The sequence below is a fragment of the Ambystoma mexicanum genome, chromosome 11 (genome assembly GCF_040938575.1).
Source record: "Ambystoma mexicanum isolate Mex_15411 chromosome 11, UKY_AmexF1_1, whole genome shotgun sequence".
Taxonomy (NCBI): Eukaryota; Metazoa; Chordata; class Amphibia; order Caudata; family Ambystomatidae; genus Ambystoma; species Ambystoma mexicanum.
In genome coordinates, this window is record NC_090934.1 from 1179145517 (window position 1) to 1179164209 (window position 18693).

Consider the following 18693-nt stretch of genomic DNA (forward strand, 5'->3'; position numbering starts at 1 on the left):
TGAGGTGTAGTTGCTTGTGTCTGTTAACAGGTGGCAGGCAGCACCGTTCTGCAGAAACATGAAAGACTCATGTGTGCTTGTGACAAGTAGCTGCTGTACATAGGGATTGAACCCTGCACGTCTGTGCCAGTAGTCGTTGTATGAGTGCTGCCCTGCCTGTGATTATTCTTTTGGGAGGAATTGGGAGACTTTAATGCAATAGGAGAGGATTTTAGGCGGGTGGTCTTTGAGATTTTCCAACATTGCCTCTAAGCCGCATCTGAGGGGTGCAAATGGCAGAGTCAGGATGGCCGAGTGGTCTAAGGCGCTGCGTTCAGGTCGCAGTCTCCTCTGGAGGCGTGGGTTCGAATCCCACTTCTGACATGTCTGTAACAGAATTTTTCTTTTCATTTGATTGTAACATTCCAGGCGTCCTATAACTGCTGGCCAAGGCTTTCTGGAACAGGGAGATGGAGTTGGAGCACGCACTGCAGGCCTCATGGTTGATTTCCAGTGCTTCCTGTATTTCCTCGCTTCTTTTTTGGGAAAGTGAACTCCAGTGAAAAACCATCTTTGGACTGGGCCGGCCTTGTGGACATGCAAACGGGCGCACCGCGACATTTTGCCTTTGGAAAAAATGCATAAAGAACCCAATGTGTTGTCCTTTTAACTGGGCCTAGTGGGAATGAAGTGACATTTTTAAAATGGATGGGGAGGGTGGTGGGTTAGGAGGGGTGGGTGGGATGCGCGAGAGTATATTCCTGGCAGACTGTGGAGACATTTTAGGAAATCCAAGAGGATTTAAGTGTGGTCAAAGACTTGCCAACATAGCCTCTAAGCCGATTCAGGCGAACGCCTAAGGCAGAGTCAGGATGGCCGAGTGGTCTAAGATGCTGCGTTCAGGTCTGGGTTCGAATCCCACTTCTGACATGCCTGAAACGGGTTTTTACTTTTCATGTGATTGCATTCCACGCTTCCTATAACTGCCGGCCACGGACTTCTGGAACAGGGAGATGGAGTTGGAGCTTGCTCCACACACTCCCGTCCTCCAGCTAGGTCTGCAGTTCGTCCTGGAATGCTTCACTGCCCTTTTGGCAGGTGTACTACAGTGCTTAAATGAAAAACCGTCTTAGGACTGTGCTAGCTTTGTGGACTTGCAAATGGGCGCAGCGCGGCATTTTGTCTTTGGAAAAAATGCATAAAGAACCCAACGTCTTGTCCTTTTCACTGGGCCTAGTTGGAATGAAGTGACCTATTTGAAATGGAGGTCAGGAGGAAAGTTAGTGTGACATAGTGGGAGGCAGATGGAGGAGTGAGTGGGGGGAAGCGAGAGGTAAAAAGGCAGGCAGAGGAGTGAACACAGTTCTTCCTCCTCGCCCTCTGCCCAACCAACCACCTGTCTGCCCAAACGGCCCCGAACGGCCATTGTATATAGGCTTTGCTGGCAGAACTCTTTAGCCCTGTCATTTAGAGTGAGTCCTGTGCAGGAGTACAGGGAGATCAGGCCGGCCCATACACAGTCCTTTCAGCCTAAACAGGCTCCCCGGGACTAGTGCCCAACCTCTTGTGACCAAGAAGGCTCTAGCACACTGCCTGAACCTCCTGAAGGGTTGGACACAGTGCATGCTTTTATTTGCATAAACCAGCCCGCCTCCTGCCTTCCTATTTCCTGAGGTGTAGTTGCTTGTGTCTGTTAACAGGTGGCAGGCAGCACCGTTCTGCAGAAACATGAAAGACTCATGTGTGCTTGTGACAAGTAGCTGCTGTACATAGGGATTGAACCCTGCACGTCTGTGCCAGTAGTCGATGTATGAGTGCTGCCCTGCCTGTGATTATTCTTTTGGGAGGAATTGGGAGACTTTAATGCAATAGGAGAGGATTTTAGGCGGGTGGTCTTTGAGACTTTCCAACATTGCCTCTAAGCCGCATCTGAGGGGTGCAAATGGCAGAGTCAGGATGGCCGAGTGGTCTAAGGCGATGGGTTCAGGTCGCAGTCTCCTCTGGAGGCGTGGGTTCGAATCCCACTTCTGACATGTCTGTAACAGAATTTTTCTTTTCATTTGATTGTAACATTCCAGGCGTCCTATAACTGCTGGCCAAGGCTTTCTGGAACAGGGAGATGGAGTTGGAGCACGCACTGCAGGCCTCATGGTTGATTTCCAGTGCTTCCTGTATTTCCTCGCTTCTTTTTTGGGAAAGTGAACTCCAGTGAAAAACCATCTTTGGACTGGGCCGGCCTTGTGGACATGCAAACGGGCGCACCGTGACATTTTGCCTTTGGAAAAAATGCATAAAGAACCCAATGTGTTGTCCTTTTAACTGGGCCTAGTGGGAATGAAGTGACATTTTTAAAATGGATGGGGAGGGTGGTGGGTTAGGAGGGGTGGGTGGGATGCGCGAGAGTATATTCCTGGCAGACTGTGGAGACATTTTAGGAAATCCAAGAGGATTTAAGTGTGGTCAAAGACTTGCCAACATAGCCTCTAAGCCGATTCAGGCGAGCGCCTAAGGCAGAGTCAGGATGGCCGAGTGGTCTAAGGCGCGGCAGTCTCCTCTGGAGGCGTGGGTTCGAATCCCACTTCTGACATGCCTGAAACGGGTTTTTACTTTTCATGTGATTGCATTCCACGCTTCCTATAACTGCCGGCCACGGACTTCTGGAACAGGGAGATGGAGTTGGAGCTTGCTCCACACACTCCCGTCCTCCAGCTAGGTCTGCAGTTCGTCCTGGAATGCTTCACTGCCCTTTTGGCAGGTGTACTACAGTGCTTAAATGAAAAACCGTCTTAGGACTGTGCTAGCTTTGTGGACTTGCAAATGGGCGCAGCGCGGCATTTTGTCTTTGGAAAAAATGCATAAAGAACCCAACGTCTTGTCCTTTTCACTGGGCCTAGTTGGAGTGAAGTGACCTATTTGAAATGGAGGTCAGGAGGAAAGTTAGTGTGACATAGTGGGAGGCAGATGGAGGAGTGAGTGGGGGGAAGCGAGAGGTAAAAAGGCAGGCAGAGGAGTGAACACAGTTCTTCCTCCTCGCCCTCTGCCCAACCAACCACCTGCCTGCCCAAACGGCCACGAACGGCCATTGTATATAGGCTTTGCTGGCAGAACTCTTTAGCCCTGTCATTTAGAGTGAGTCCTGTGCAGGAGTACAGGGAGATCAGGCCGGCCCATACACAGTCCTTTCAGCCTAAACAGGCTCCCCGGGACTAGTGCCCAACCTCTTGTGACCAAGAAGGCTCTAGCACACTGCCTGAACCTCCTGAAGGGTTGGACACAGTGCATGCTTTTATTTGCATAAACCAGCCCGCCTCCTGCCTTCCTATTTCCTGAGGTGTAGTTGCTTGTGTCTGTTAACAGGTGGCAGGCAGCACCGTTCTGCAGAAACATGAAAGACTCATGTGTGCTTGTGACAAGTAGCTGCTGTACATAGGGATTGAACCCTGCACGTCTGTGCCAGTAGTCGTTGTATGAGTGCTGCCCTGCCTGTGATTATTCTTTTGGGAGGAATTGGGAGACTTTAATGCAATAGGAGAGGATTTTAGGCGGGTGGTCTTTGAGATTTTCCAACATTGCCTCTAAGCCGCATCTGAGGGGTGCAAATGGCAGAGTCAGGATGGCCGAGTGGTCTAAGGCGCTGCGTTCAGGTCGCAGTCTCCTCTGGAGGCGTGGGTTCGAATCCCACTTCTGACATGTCTGTAACAGAATTTTTCTTTTCATTTGATTGTAACATTCCAGGCGTCCTATAACTGCTGGCCAAGGCTTTCTGGAACAGGGAGATGGAGTTGGAGCACGCACTGCAGGCCTCATGGTTGATTTCCAGTGCTTCCTGTATTTCCTCGCTTCTTTTTTGGGAAAGTGAACTCCAGTGAAAAACCATCTTTGGACTGGGCCGGCCTTGTGGACATGCAAACGGGCGCACCGCGACATTTTGCCTTTGGAAAAAATGCATAAAGAACCCAATGTGTTGTCCTTTTAACTGGGCCTAGTGGGAATGAAGTGACATTTTTAAAATGGATGGGGAGGGTGGTGGGTTAGGAGGGGTGGGTGGGATGCGCGAGAGTATATTCCTGGCAGACTGTGGAGACATTTTAGGAAATCCAAGAGGATTTAAGTGTGGTCAAAGACTTGCCAACATAGCCTCTAAGCCGATTCAGGCGAACGCCTAAGGCAGAGTCAGGATGGCCGAGTGGTCTAAGGTGCTGCGTTCAGGTCTGGGTTTGAATCCCACTTCTGACATGCCTGAAACGGGTTTTTACTTTTCATGTGATTGCATTCCACGCTTCCTATAACTGCCGGCCACGGACTTCTGGAACAGGGAGATGGAGTTGGAGCTTGCTCCACACACTCCCGTCCTCCAGCTAGGTCTGCAGTTCGTCCTGGAATGCTTCACTGCCCTTTTGGCAGGTGTACTACAGTGCTTAAATGAAAAACCGTCTTAGGACTGTGCTAGCTTTGTGGACTTGCAAATGGGCGCAGCGCGGCATTTTGTCTTTGGAAAAAATGCATAAAGAACCCAACGTCTTGTCCTTTTCACTGGGCCTAGTTGGAATGAAGTGACCTATTTGAAATGGAGGTCAGGAGGAAAGTTAGTGTGACATAGTGGGAGGCAGATGGAGGAGTGAGTGGGGGGAAGCGAGAGGTAAAAAGGCAGGCAGAGGAGTGAACACAGTTCTTCCTCCTCGCCCTCTGCCCAACCAACCACCTGTCTGCCCAAACGGCCCCGAACGGCCATTGTATATAGGCTTTGCTGGCAGAACTCTTTAGCCCTGTCATTTAGAGTGAGTCCTGTGCAGGAGTACAGGGAGATCAGGCCGGCCCATACACAGTCCTTTCAGCCTAAACAGGCTCCCCGGGACTAGTGCCCAACCTCTTGTGACCAAGAAGGCTCTAGCACACTGCCTGAACCTCCTGAAGGGTTGGACACAGTGCATGCTTTTATTTGCATAAACCAGCCCGCCTCCTGCCTTCCTATTTCCTGAGGTGTAGTTGCTTGTGTCTGTTAACAGGTGGCAGGCAGCACCGTTCTGCAGAAACATGAAAGACTCATGTGTGCTTGTGACAAGTAGCTGCTGTACATAGGGATTGAACCCTGCACGTCTGTGCCAGTAGTCGATGTATGAGTGCTGCCCTGCCTGTGATTATTCTTTTGGGAGGAATTGGGAGACTTTAATGCAATAGGAGAGGATTTTAGGCGGGTGGTCTTTGAGACTTTCCAACATTGCCTCTAAGCCGCATCTGAGGGGTGCAAATGGCAGAGTCAGGATGGCCGAGTGGTCTAAGGCGATGGGTTCAGGTCGCAGTCTCCTCTGGAGGCGTGGGTTCGAATCCCACTTCTGACATGTCTGTAACAGAATTTTTCTTTTAATTTGATTGTAACATTCCAGGCGTCCTATAACTGCTGGCCAAGGCTTTCTGGAACAGGGAGATGGAGTTGGAGCACGCACTGCAGGCCTCATGGTTGATTTCCAGTGCTTCCTGTATTTCCTCGCTTCTTTTTTGGGAAAGTGAACTCCAGTGAAAAACCATCTTTGGACTGGGCCGGCCTTGTGGACGTGCAAACGGGCGCACCGTGACATTTTGCCTTTGGAAAAAATGCATAAAGAACCCAATGTGTTGTCCTTTTAACTGGGCCTAGTGGGAATGAAGTGACATTTTTAAAATGGATGGGGAGGGTGGTGGGTTAGGAGGGGTGGGTGGGATGCGCGAGAGTATATTCCTGGCAGACTGTGGAGACATTTTAGGAAATCCAAGAGGATTTAAGTGTGGTCAAAGACTTGCCAACATAGCCTCTAAGCCGATTCAGGCGAGCGCCTAAGGCAGAGTCAGGATGGCCGAGTGGTCTAAGGCGCGGCAGTCTCCTCTGGAGGCGTGGGTTCGAATCCCACTTCTGACATGCCTGAAACGGGTTTTTACTTTTCATGTGATTGCATTCCACGCTTCCTATAACTGCCGGCCACGGACTTCTGGAACAGGGAGATGGAGTTGGAGCTTGCTCCACACACTCCCGTCCTCCAGCTAGGTCTGCAGTTCGTCCTGGAATGCTTCACTGCCCTTTTGGCAGGTGTACTACAGTGCTTAAATGAAAAACCGTCTTAGGACTGTGCTAGCTTTGTGGACTTGCAAATGGGCGCAGCGCGGCATTTTGTCTTTGGAAAAAATGCATAAAGAACCCAACGTCTTGTCCTTTTCACTGGGCCTAGTTGGAGTGAAGTGACCTATTTGAAATGGAGGTCAGGAGGAAAGTTAGTGTGACATAGTGGGAGGCAGATGGAGGAGTGAGTGGGGGGAAGCGAGAGGTAAAAAGGCAGGCAGAGGAGTGAACACAGTTCTTCCTCCTCGCCCTCTGCCCAACCAACCACCTGCCTGCCCAAACGGCCACGAACTGCCATTGTATATAGGCTTTGCTGGCAGAACTCTTTAGCCCTGTCATTTAGAGTGAGTCCTGTGCAGGAGTACAGGGAGATCAGGCCGGCCCATACACAGTCCTTTCAGCCTAAGCAGGCTCCCCGGGACTAGTGCCCAACCTCTTGTGACCAAGAAGGCTCTAGCACACTGCCTGAACCTCCTGAAGGGTTGGACACAGTGCATGCTTTTATTTGCATAAACCAGCCCGCCTCCTGCCTTCCTATTTCCTGAGGTGTAGTTGCTTGTGTCTGTTAACAGGTGGCAGGCAGCACCGTTCTGCAGAAACATGAAAGACTCATGTGTGCTTGTGACAAGTAGCTGCTGTACATAGGGATTGAACCCTGCACGTCTGTGCCAGTAGTCGTTGTATGAGTGCTGCCCTGCCTGTGATTATTCTTTTGGGAGGAATTGGGAGACTTTAATGCAATAGGAGAGGATTTTAGGCGGGTGGTCTTTGAGACTTTCCAACATTGCCTCTAAGCCGCATCTGAGGGGTGCAAATGGCAGAGTCAGGATGGCCGAGTGGTCTAAGGCGCTGCGTTCAGGTCGCAGTCTCCTCTGGAGGCGTGGGTTCGAATCCCACTTCTGACATGTCTGTAACAGAATTTTTCTTTTCATTTGATTGTAACATTCCAGGCGTCCTATAACTGCTGGCCAAGGCTTTCTGGAACAGGGAGATGGAGTTGGAGCACGCACTGCAGGCCTCATGGTTGATTTCCAGTGCTTCCTGTATTTCCTCGCTTCTTTTTTGGGAAAGTGAACTCCAGTGAAAAACCATCTTTGGACTGGGCCGGCCTTGTGGACATGCAAACGGGCGCACCGCGACATTTTGCCTTTGGAAAAAATGCATAAAGAACCCAATGTGTTGTCCTTTTAACTGGGCCTAGTGGGAATGAAGTGACATTTTTAAAATGGATGGGGAGGGTGGTGGGTTAGGAGGGGTGGGTGGGATGCGCGAGAGTATATTCCTGGCAGACTGTGGAGACATTTTAGGAAATCCAAGAGGATTTAAGTGTGGTCAAAGACTTGCCAACATAGCCTCTAAGCCGATTCAGGCGAGCGCCTAAGGCAGAGTCAGGATGGCCGAGTGGTCTAAGGTGCTGCGTTCAGGTCTGGGTTCGAATCCCACTTCTGACATGCCTGAAACGGGTTTTTACTTTTCATGTGATTGCATTCCACGCTTCCTATAACTGCCGGCCACGGACTTCTGGAACAGGGAGATGGAGTTGGAGCTTGCTCCACACACTCCCGTCCTCCAGCTAGGTCTGCAGTTCGTCCTGGAATGCTTCACTGCCCTTTTGGCAGGTGTACTACAGTGCTTAAATGAAAAACCGTCTTAGCACTGTGCTAGCTTTGTGGACTTGCAAATGGGCGCAGCGCGGCATTTTGTCTTTGGAAAAAATGCATAAAGAACCCAACGTCTTGTCCTTTTCACTGGGCCTAGTTGGAATGAAGTGACCTATTTGAAATGGAGGTCAGGAGGAAAGTTAGTGTGACATAGTGGGAGGCAGATGGAGGAGTGAGTGGGGGGAAGCGAGAGGTAAAAAGGCAGGCAGAGGAGTGAACACAGTTCTTCCTCCTCGCCCTCTGCCCAACCAACCACCTGCCTGCCCAAACGGCCCCGAACGGCCACGAACGGCCAGTGTATATAGGCTTTGCTGGCAGAACTCTTTAGCCCTGTCATTTAGAGTGAGTCCTGTGCAGGAGTACAGGGAGATCAGGCCGGCCCATACACAGTCCTTTCAGCCTAAACAGGCTCCCCGGGACTAGTGCCCAACCTCTTGTGACCAAGAAGGCTCTAGCACACTGCCTGAACCTCCTGAAGGGTTGGACACAGTGCATGCTTTTATTTGCATAAACCAGCCCGCCTCCTGCCTTCCTATTTCCTGAGGTGTAGTTGCTTGTGTCTGTTAACAGGTGGCAGGCAGCACCGTTCTGCAGAAACATGAAAGACTCATGTGTGCTTGTGACAAGTAGCTGCTGTACATAGGGATTGAACCCTGCACGTCTGTGCCAGTAGTCGTTGTATGAGTGCTGCCCTGCCTGTGATTATTCTTTTGGGAGCAATTGGGAGACTTTAATGTATTAGGAGAGGATTTTAGGCGGGTGGTCTTTGAGACTTTCCAACATTGCCTCTAAGCCGCATCTGAGGGGTGCAAATGGCAGAGTCAGGATGGCCGAGTGGTCTAAGGCAGTCTCCTCTGGAGGCGTGGGTTCGAATCCCACTTCTGAAATGTCTGTAACAGAATTTTTCTTTTCATTTGATTGTAACATTCCATGCGTCCTATAACTGCTGGCCAAGGCTTACTGGAACAGGGAGATGGAGTTGGAGCACGCACTGCAGGCCTCATGGTTGATTTCCAGTGCTTCCTGTATTTCTTCGCTTCTTTTTTGGGAAAGTGAACTCCAGTGAAAAACCATCTTTGGACTGGGCCGGCCTTGTGGACATGCAAACGGGCGCACTTCAACATTTTGCCTTTGGAAAAAATGCATAAAGAACCCAATGTGTTGTCCTTTTAACTGGGCCTAGTGGGAATGAAGTGACATTTTTAAAATGGATGGGGAGGGTGGTGGGTTAGGAGGGGTGGGTGGGATGCGCGAGAGTATATTCCTGGCAGACTGTGGAGACATTTTAGGAAATCCAAGAGGATTTAAGTGTGGTCAAAGACTTGCCAACATAGCCTCTAAGCCGATTCAGGCAAACACCTAAGGCAGAGTCAGGATGGCCGAGTGGTCTAAGGCACTGGTTCAGATCGCAGTCTCCTCTGGAGGCGTGGGTTCGAATCCCACTTCTGACATGCCTGAAATGGGTTTTTACTTTTCATGTGATTGCATTCCACGCTTCCTATAACTGCCGGCCATGGATTTCTGGAACAGGGAGATGGAGTTGGAGCTTGCTCCACACACTCCCGTCCTCCAGCTAGGTCTGCAGTTCGTCCTGGAATGCTTCACTGCCCTTTTGGCAGGTGTACTACAGTGCTTAAATGAAAAACCGTCTTAGGACTGTGCTAGCTTTGTGGACTTGCAAATGGGCGCAGCGCGGCATTTTGTCTTTGGAAAAAATGCATAAAGAACCCAACGTCTTGTCCTTTTCACTGGGCCTAGTTGGAATGAAGTGACCTATTTGAAATGGAGGTCAGGAGGAAAGTTAGTGTGACATAGTGGGAGGCAGAAGGAGGAGTGAGTGGGGGGAAGCGAGAGGTAAAAAGGCAGGCAGAGGAGTGAACACAGTTCTTCCTCCTCGCCCTCTGCCCAACCAACCACCTGCCTGCCCCAACGGCCACGAACCGCCATTGCATATAGGCTTTGCTGGCAGAACTCTTTAGCCCTGTCATTTAGAGTGAGTCCTGTGCAGGAGTACAGGGAGATCAGGCCGGCCCATACACAGTCCTTTCAGCCTAAACAGGCTCCCCGGGACTAGTGCCCAACCTCTTGTGACCAAGAAGGCTATAGCACACTGCCTGAACCTCCTGAAGGGTTGGACACAGTGCATGCTTTTATTTGCATAAACCAGCCCGCCTCCTGCCTTCCTATTTCCTGAGGTGTAGTTGCTTGTGTCTGTTAACAGGTGGCAGGCAGCACCGTTCTGCAGAAACATGAAAGACTCATGTGTGCTTGTGACAAGTAGCTGCTGTACATAGGGATTGAACCCTGCACGTCTGTGCCAGTAGTCGTTGTATGAGTGCTGCCCTGCCTGTGATTATTCTTTTGGGAGGAATTGGGAGACTTTAATGCAATAGGTGATGATTTTAGGCGGGTGGTCTTTGAGACTTTCCAACATTGCCTCTAAGCCGCATCTGAGGGGTGCAAATGGCAGAGTTAGGATGGCCGAGTGGTCTAAGGCGCTGTGTTCAGGTCGCAGTCTCCTCTGGAGGCGTGGGTTCGAATCCCACTTCTGACATGTCTGTAACAGAATTTTTCTTTTCATTTGATTGTAACATTCCAGGCGTCCTATAACTGCTGGCCAAGGCTTTCTGGAACAGGGAGATGGAGTTGGAGCACGCACTGCAGGCCTCATGGTTGATTTCCAGTGCTTCCTGTATTTCCTCGCTTCTTTTTTGGGAAAGTGAACTCCAGTGAAAAACCATCTTTGGACTGGGCCGGCCTTGTGGACATGCAAACGGGCGCACCGCGACATTTTGCCTTTGGAAAAAATGCATAAAGAACCCAATGTGTTGTCCTTTTAACTGGGCCTAGTGGGAATGAAGTGACATTTTTAAAATGGATGGGGAGGGTGGTGGGTTAGGAGGGGTGGGTGGGATGCGCGAGATTATATTCCTGGCAGACTGTGGAGACATTTTAGGAAATCCAAGAGGATTTAAGTGTGGTCAAAGACTTGCCAACATAGCCTCTAAGCCGATTCAGGCAAGCACCTAAGGCAGAGTCAGGATGGCCGAGTGGTCTAAGGCACTGGTTCAGGTCACAGTCTCCTCTGGAGGCGTGGGTTCGAATCTCACTTCTGACATGCCAGAAATGGGTTTTTACTTTTCATGTGATTGCATTCCACGCTTCCTATAACTGCCGGCCACGGATTTCTGAAACAGGGAGATGGAGTTGGAGCTTGCTCCAAACACTCCCGTCCTCCAGCTAGGTCTGCAGTTCGTCCTGGAATGCTTCACTGCTCTTTTGGCAGGTGTACTACAGTGCTTAAATGAAAAACCGTCTTAGGACTGTGCTAGCTTTGTGGACTTGCAAATGGGCGCAGCGCGGCATTTTGTCTTTGGAAAAAATGCATAAAGAACCCAACGTCTTGTCCTTTTCACTGGGCCTAGTTGGAATGAAGTGACCTATTTGAAATGGAGGTCAGGAGGAAAGTTAGTGTGACATAGTGGGAGGCAGATGGAGGAGTGAGTGGGGGGAAGCGAGAGGTAAAAAGGCAGGCAGAGGAGTGAACACAGTTCTTCCTCCTCGCCCTCTGCCCAACCAACCACCTGCCTGCCCAAACGGCCACGAACGGCCATTGTATATAGGCTTTGCTGGCAGAACTCTTTAGCCCTGTCATTTAGAGTGAGTCCTGTGCAGGAGTACAGGAAGATCAGGCCGGCCCATACACAGTCCTTTCAGCCTAAACAGGCTCCCCTGGACTAGTGCCCAACCTCTTGTGACCAAGAAGGCTCTAGCACACTGCCTGAACCTCCTGAAGGGTTGGACACAGTGCATGCTTTTATTTGCATAAACCAGCCCGCCTCCTGCCTTCCTATTTCCTGAGGTGTAGTTGCTTGTGTCTGTTAACAGGTGGCAGGCAGCACCGTTCTGCAGAAACATGAAAGACTCATGTGTGCTTGTGACAAGTAGCTGCTGTACATAGGGATTGAACCCTGCACGTCTGTGCCAGTAGTCGTTGTATGAGTGCTGCCCTGCCTGTGATTATTCTTTTGGGAGGAATTGGGAGACTTTAATGTATTAGGAGAGGATTTTAGGCGGGTGGTATTTGAGACTTTCCAACATTGCCTCTAAGCCGCATCTGAGGGGAGCAAATGGCAGAGTCAGGATGGCCGAGTGGTCTAAGGCAGTCTCCTCTGGAGGCGTGGGTTCGAATCCCACTTCCCCCACTTCTGAAATGTCTGTAACAGAATTTTTCTTTTCATTTGATTGTAACATTCCAGGCGTCCTATAACTGCTGGCCAAGGCTTTCCGGAACAGGGAGATGGAGTTGGAGCACGCACTGCAGGCCTCATGGTTGATTTCCAGTGCTTCCTGTATTTCTTCGCTTCTTTTTTGGGAAAGTGAACTCCAGTGAAAAACCATCTTTGGACTTGGCCGGCCTTGTGGACATGCAAACGGGCGCACCGCAACATTTTGCCTTTGGAAAAAATGCATAAAGAACCCAATGTGTTGTCCTTTTAACTGGGCCTAGTGGGAATGAAGTGACATTTTTAAAATGGATGGGGAGGGTGGTGGGTTAGGAGGGGTGGGTGGGATGCGCGAGAGTATATTCCTGGCAGACTGTGGAGACATTTTAGGAAATCCAAGAGGATTTAAGTGTGGTCAAAGACTTGCCAACATAGCCTCTAAGCCGATTCAGGCAAGCACCTAAGGCAGAGTCAGGATGGCCGAGTGGTCTAAGGCACTGGTTCAGATCGCAGTCTCCTCTGGAGACGTGGGTTCGAATCCCACTTCTGACATGCCTGAAATGGGTTTTTACTTTTCATGTGATTGCATTCCACGCTTCCTATAACTGCCGGCCATGGATTTCTGGAACAGGGAGATGGAGTTGGAGCTTGCTCCACACACTCCCGTCCTCCAGCTAGGTCTGCAGTTCGTCCTGGAATGCTTCACTGCCCTTTTGGCAGGTGTACTACAGTGCTTAAATGAAAAACCGTCTTAGGACTGTGCTAGCTTTGTGGACTTGCAAATGGGCGCAGCGCGGCATTTTGTCTTTGGAAAAAATGCACAAAGAACCCAACGTCTTGTCCTTTTCACTGGGCCTAGTTGGAATGAAGTGACCTATTTGAAATGGAGGTCAGGAGGAAAGTTAGTGTGACATATTGGGAGGCAGAAGGAGGAGTGAGTGGGGGGAAGCGAGAGGTAAAAAGGCAGGCAGAGGAGTGAACACAGTTCTTCCTCCTCGCCCTCTGCCCAACCAACCACCTGCCTGCCCCAACGGCCACGAACGGCCATTGTATATAGGCTTTGCTGGCAGAACTCTTTAGCCCTGTCATTTAGAGTGAGTCCTGTGCAGGAGTACAGGGAGATCAGGCCGGCCCATACACAGTCCTTTCAGCCTAAACAGGCTCCCCGGGACTAGTGCCCAACCTCTTGTGACCAAGAAGGCTATAGCACACTGCCTGAACCTCCTGAAGGGTTGGACACAGTGCATGCTTTTATTTGCATAAACCAGCCCGCCTCCTGCCTTCCTATTTCCTGAGGTGTAGTTGCTTGTGTCTGTTAACAGGTGGTAGGCAGCACCGTTCTGCAGAAACATGAAAGACTCATGTGTGCTTGTGACAAGTAGCTGCTGTACATAGGGATTGAACCCTGCACGTCTGTGCCAGTAGTCGTTGTATGAGTGCTGCCCTGCCTGTGATTATTCTTTTGGGAGGAATTGGGAGACTTTAATGCAATAGGTGATGATTTTAGGCGGGTGGTCTTTGAGACTTTCCAACATTGCCTCTAAGCCGCATCTGAGGGGTGCAAATGGCAGAGTCAGGATGGCCGAGTGGTCTAAGGCACAGTCTCCTCTGGAGGCGTGGGTTCGAATCCCACTTCTGACATGTCTGTAACAGAATTTTTCTTTTCATTTGATTGTAACATTCCAGGCATCCTATAACTGCTGGCCAAGGCTTTCTGGAACAGGGAGATGGAGTTGGAGCACGCACTGCAGGCCTCATGGTTGATTTCCAGTGCTTCCTGTATTTCCTCGCTTCTTTTTTGGGAAAGTGAACTCCAGTGAAAAACCATCTTTGGACTGGGCCGGACTTGTGGACATGCAAACGGGCGCACCGCGACATTTTGCCTTTGGAAAAAATGCATAAAGAACCCAATGTGTTGTCCTTTTAACTGGGCCTAGTGGGAATGAAGTGACATTTTTAAAATGGATGGGGAGGGTGGTGGGTTAGGAGGGGTGGGTGGGATGCGCGAGAGTATATTCCTGGCAGACTGTGGAGACATTTTAGGAAATCCAAGAGGATTTAAGTGTGGTCAAAGACTTGCCAACATAGCCTCTAAGCCGATTCAAGCAAGCACCTAAGGCAGAGTCAGGATGGCCGAGTGGTCTAAGGCACTGGTTCAGATCGCAGTCTCCTCTGGAGGCGTGGGTTCGAATCCCACTTCTGACATGCCTGAAATGGGTTTTTACTTTTCATGTGATTGCATTCCACGCTTCCTATAACTGCAGGCCATGGATTTCTGGAACAGGGAGATGGAGTTGGAGCTTGCTCCACACACTCCCGTCCTCCAGCTAGGTCTGCAGTTCGTCCTGGAATGCTTCACTGCCCTTTTGGCAGGTGTACTACAGTGCTTAAATGAAAAACCGCCTTAGGACTGTGCTAGCTTTGTGGACTTGCAAATGGGCGCAGCGCAGCATTTTGTCTTTGGAAAAAATGCATAAAGAACCCAACGTCTTGTCCTTTTCACTGGGCCTAGTTGGAGTGAAGTGACCTATTTGAAATGGAGGTCAGGAGGAAAGTTAGTGTGACATAGTGGGAGGCAGATGGAGGAGTGAGTGGGGGGAAGCGAGAGGTAAAAAGGCAGGCAGAGGAGTGAACACAGTTCTTCCTCCTCGCCCTCTGCCCAACCAACCACCTGACTGCCCAAACGGCCACGAACGGCCATTGTATATAGGCTTTGCTGGCAGAACTCTTTAGCCCTGTCATTTAGAGTGAGTCCTGTGCAGGAGTACAGGGAGATCAGGCCGGCCCATACACAGTCCTTTCAGCCTAAACAGGCTCCCCGGGACTAGTGCCCAACCTCTTGTGACCAAGAAGGCTATAGCACACTGCCTGAACCTCCTGAAGGGTTGGACACAGTGCATGCTTTTATTTGCATAAACCAGCCCGCCTCCTGCCTTCCTATTTCCTGAGGTGTAGTTGCTTGTGTCTGTTAACAGGTGGCAGGCAGCACCGTTCTGCAGAAACATGAAAGACTCATGTGTGCTTGTGACAAGTAGCTGCTGTACATAGGGATTGAACCCTGCACGTCTGTGCCAGTAGTCGTTGTATGAGTGCTGCCCTGCCTGTGATTATTCTTTTGGGAGCAATTGGGAGACTTTAATGTATTAGGAGAGGATTTTAGGCGGGTGGTCTTTGAGACTTTCCAACATTGCCTCTAAGCCGCATCTGAGGGGTGTAAATGGCAGAGTCAGGATGGCCGAGTGGTCTAAGGCAGTCTCCTCTGGAGGCGTGGGTTCGAATCCCACTTCTCCCACTTCTGAAATGTCTGTAACAGAATTTTTCTTTTCATTTGATTGTAATATTCCAGGCGTCCTATAACTGCTGGCCAAGGCTTTCTGGAACAGGGAGATGGAGTTGGAGAACGCACTGCAGGCCTCATGGTTGATTTCCAGTGCTTCCTGTATTTCTTCGCTTCTTTTTTGGGAAAGTGAACTCCAGTGAAAAACCATCTTTGGACTGGGCCGGCCTTGTGGACATGCAAACGGGCGCACCGCAACATTTTGCCTTTGGAAAAAATGCATAAAGAACCCAATGTGTTGTCCTTTTAACTGGGCCTAGTGGGAATGAAGTGACATTTTTAAAATGGATGGGGAGGGTGGTGGGTTAGGAGGGGTGGGTGGGATGCGCGAGAGTATATTCCTGGCAGACTGTGGAGACATTTTAGGAAATCCAAGAGGATTTAAGTGTGGTCAAAGACTTGCCAACATAGCCTCTAAGCCGATTCAGGCAAGCACCTAAGGCAGAGTCAGGATGGCCGAGTGGTCTAAGGCACTGGTTCAGATCGCAGTCTCCTCTGGAGGCGTGGGTTCGAATCCCACTTCTGACATGCCTGAAATGGGTTTTTACTTTTCATGTGATTGCATTCCACGCTTCCTATAACTGCAGGCCATGGATTTCTGGAACAGGGAGATGGAGTTGGAGCTTGCTCCACACACTCCCGTCCTCCAGCTAGGTCTGCAGTTCGTCCTGGAATGCTTCACTGCCCTTTTGGCAGGTGTACTACAGTGCTTAAATGAAAAACCGTCTTAGGACTGTGCTAGCTTTGTGGACTTGCAAATGGGCGCAGCGCAGCATTTTGTCTTTGGAAAAAATGCATAAAGAACCCAACGTCTTGTCCTTTTCACTGGGCCTAGTTGGAGTGAAGTGACCTATTTGAAATGGAGGTCAGGAGGAAAGTTAGTGTGACATAGTGGGAGGCAGATGGAGGAGTGAGTGGGGGGAAGCGAGAGGTAAAAAGGAAGGCAGAGGAGTGAACACAGTTCTTCCTCCTCGCCCTCTGCCCAACCAACCACCTGCCTGCCCAAACGGCCACGAACGGCCATTGTATATAGGCTTTGCTGGCAGAACTCTTTAGCCCTGTCATTTAGAGTGAGTCCTGTGCAGGAGTACAGGGAGATCAGGCCGGCCCATACACAGTCCTTTCAGCCTAAACAGGCTCCCTGGGACTAGTGCCCAACCTCTTGTGACCAAGAAGGCTCTAGCACACTGCCTGAACCTCCTGAAGGGTTGGACACAGTGCATGCTTTTATTTGCATAAACCAGCCCGCCTCCTGCCTTCCTATTTCCTGAGGTGTAGTTGCTTGTGTCTGTTAACAGGTGGCAGGCAGCACCGTTCTGCAGAAACATGAAAGACTCATGTGTGCTTGTGACAAGTAGCTGCTGTACATAGGGATTGAACCCTGCACGTCTGTGCCAGTAGTCGTTGTATGAGTGCTGCCCTGCCTGTGATTATTCTTTTGGGAGGAATTGGGAGACTTTAATGCAATAGGAGAGGATTTTAGGCGGGTGGTCTTTGAGACTTTCCAACATTGCCTCTAAGCCGCATCTGAGGGGTGCAAATGGCAGAGTCAGGATGGCCGAGTGGTCTAAGGCGCTGCGTTCAGGTCGCAGTCTCCTCTGGAGGCGTGGGTTCGAATCCCACTTCTGACATGTCTGTAACAGAATTTTTCTTTTCATTTGATTGTAACATTCCAGGAGTCCTATAACTGCTGGCCAAGGCTTTCTGGAACAGGGAGATGGAGTTGGAGCACGCACTGCAGGCCTCATGGTTGATTTCCAGTGCTTCCTGTATTTCCTCGCTTCTTTTTTGGGAAAGTGAACTCCAGTGAAAAACCATCTTTGGACTGGGCCGGCCTTGTGGACATGCAAACGGGCGCACCGCGACATTTTGCCTTTGGAAAAAATGCATAAAGAACCCAATGTGTTGTCCTTTTAACTGGGCCTAGTGGGAATGAAGTGACATTTTTAAAATGGATGGGGAGGGTGGTGGGTTAGGAGGGGTGGGTGGGATGCGCGAGAGTATATTCCTGGCAGACTGTGGAGACATTTTAGGAAATCCAAGAGGATTTAAGTGTGGTCAAAGACTTGCCAACATAGCCTCTAAGCCGATTCAGGCGAGCGCCTAAGGCAGAGTCAGGATGGCCGAGTGGTCTAAGGTGCTGCGTTCAGGTCTTGGTTCGAATCCCACTTCTGACATGCCTGAAACGGGTTTTTACTTTTCATGTGATTGCATTCCACGCTTCCTATAACTGCCGGCCACGGACTTCTGGAACAGGGAGATGGAGTTGGAGCTTGCTCCACACACTCCCGTCCTCCAGCTAGGTCTGCAGTTCGTCCTGGAATGCTTCACTGCCCTTTTGGCAGGTGTACTACAGTGCTTAAATGAAAAACCGTCTTAGGACTGTGCTAGCTTTGTGGACTTGCAAATGGGCGCAGCGCGGCATTTTGTCTTTGGAAAAAATGCATAAAGAACCCAACGTCTTGTCCTTTTCACTGGGCCTAGTTGGAGTGAAGTGACCTATTTGAAATGGAGGTCAGGAGGAAAGTTAGTGTGACATAGTGGGAGGCAGATGGAGGAGTGAGTGGGGGGAAGCGAGAGGTAAAAAGGCAGGCAGAGGAGTGAACACAGTTCTTCCTCCTCGCCCTCTGCCCAACCAACCACCTGCCTGCCCAAACGGCCACGAACGGCCATTGTATATAGGCTTTGCTGGCAGAACTCTTTAGCCCTGTCATTTAGAGTGAGTCCTGTGCAGGAGTACAGGGAGATCAGGCCGGCCCATACACAGTCCTTTCAGCCTAAACAGGCTCCCCGGGACTAGTGCCCAACCTCTTGTGACCAAGAAGGCTCTAGCACACTGCCTGAACCTCCTGAAGGGTTGGACACAGTGCATGCTTTTATTTGCATAAACCAGCCCGCCTCCTGCCTTCCTTTTTCCTGAGGTGTAGTTGCTTGTGTCTGTTAACAGGTGGCAGGCAGCACCATTCTGCAGAAACATGAAAGACTCATGTGTGCTTGTGACAAGTAGCTGCTGTACATAGGGATTGAACCCTGCACGTCTGTGCCAGTAGTCGTTGTATGAGTGCTGCCCTGCCTGTGATTATTCTTTTGGGAGGAATTGGGAGACTTTAATGCAATAGGAGAGGATTTTAGGCGGGTGGTCTTTGAGACTTTCCAACATTGCCTCTAAGCCGCATCTGAGGGGTGCAAATGGCAGAGTCAGGATGGCGGAGTGGTCTAAGGAGCTGCGTTCAGGTCGCAGTCTCCTCTGGAGGCGTGGGTTCGAATCCCACTTCTGACATGTCTGTAACAGAATTTTTCTTTTCATTTGATTGTAACATTCCAGGCGTCCTATAACTGCTGGCCAAGGCTTTCTGGAACAGGGAGATGGAGTTGGAGCACGCACTGCAGGCCTCATGG

General features: G+C 50.3%; 13 non-coding genes across 13 annotated transcripts; all 13 read left to right on the plus strand.

The window, feature by feature from the left end:
* Positions 1-280: 280 nt before the first annotated feature.
* TRNAL-CAG (transfer RNA leucine (anticodon CAG)) lies at positions 281-363 on the plus strand. Its single transcript has one exon. It is a non-coding gene; the product is annotated as a tRNA-Leu (tRNA).
* A 1566-nt stretch (positions 364-1929) lies between these two features.
* Positions 1930-2012, plus strand: TRNAL-CAG (transfer RNA leucine (anticodon CAG)). The gene has a single exon. It is a non-coding gene; the product is annotated as a tRNA-Leu (tRNA).
* Positions 2013-3586: 1574 nt separating this feature from the next.
* Positions 3587-3669, plus strand: TRNAL-CAG (transfer RNA leucine (anticodon CAG)). The gene has a single exon. It is a non-coding gene; the product is annotated as a tRNA-Leu (tRNA).
* A 1566-nt stretch (positions 3670-5235) lies between these two features.
* On the plus strand, positions 5236-5318 carry TRNAL-CAG (transfer RNA leucine (anticodon CAG)). The gene has a single exon. It is a non-coding gene; the product is annotated as a tRNA-Leu (tRNA).
* A 1574-nt stretch (positions 5319-6892) lies between these two features.
* TRNAL-CAG (transfer RNA leucine (anticodon CAG)) lies at positions 6893-6975 on the plus strand. The gene has a single exon. It is a non-coding gene; the product is annotated as a tRNA-Leu (tRNA).
* Positions 6976-9100: 2125 nt separating this feature from the next.
* Positions 9101-9182, plus strand: TRNAL-CAG (transfer RNA leucine (anticodon CAG)). Its single transcript has one exon. It is a non-coding gene; the product is annotated as a tRNA-Leu (tRNA).
* A 1020-nt stretch (positions 9183-10202) lies between these two features.
* Positions 10203-10285, plus strand: TRNAL-CAG (transfer RNA leucine (anticodon CAG)). The gene has a single exon. It is a non-coding gene; the product is annotated as a tRNA-Leu (tRNA).
* Positions 10286-10767: 482 nt separating this feature from the next.
* On the plus strand, positions 10768-10849 carry TRNAL-CAG (transfer RNA leucine (anticodon CAG)). Its single transcript has one exon. It is a non-coding gene; the product is annotated as a tRNA-Leu (tRNA).
* Positions 10850-12427: 1578 nt separating this feature from the next.
* On the plus strand, positions 12428-12509 carry TRNAL-CAG (transfer RNA leucine (anticodon CAG)). Its single transcript has one exon. It is a non-coding gene; the product is annotated as a tRNA-Leu (tRNA).
* Positions 12510-14080: 1571 nt separating this feature from the next.
* On the plus strand, positions 14081-14162 carry TRNAL-CAG (transfer RNA leucine (anticodon CAG)). The gene has a single exon. It is a non-coding gene; the product is annotated as a tRNA-Leu (tRNA).
* Positions 14163-15740: 1578 nt separating this feature from the next.
* TRNAL-CAG (transfer RNA leucine (anticodon CAG)) lies at positions 15741-15822 on the plus strand. Its single transcript has one exon. It is a non-coding gene; the product is annotated as a tRNA-Leu (tRNA).
* A 1020-nt stretch (positions 15823-16842) lies between these two features.
* Positions 16843-16925, plus strand: TRNAL-CAG (transfer RNA leucine (anticodon CAG)). Its single transcript has one exon. It is a non-coding gene; the product is annotated as a tRNA-Leu (tRNA).
* Positions 16926-18491: 1566 nt separating this feature from the next.
* Positions 18492-18574, plus strand: TRNAL-CAG (transfer RNA leucine (anticodon CAG)). Its single transcript has one exon. It is a non-coding gene; the product is annotated as a tRNA-Leu (tRNA).
* The last annotated feature ends 119 nt before the right edge of the window (positions 18575-18693 follow it).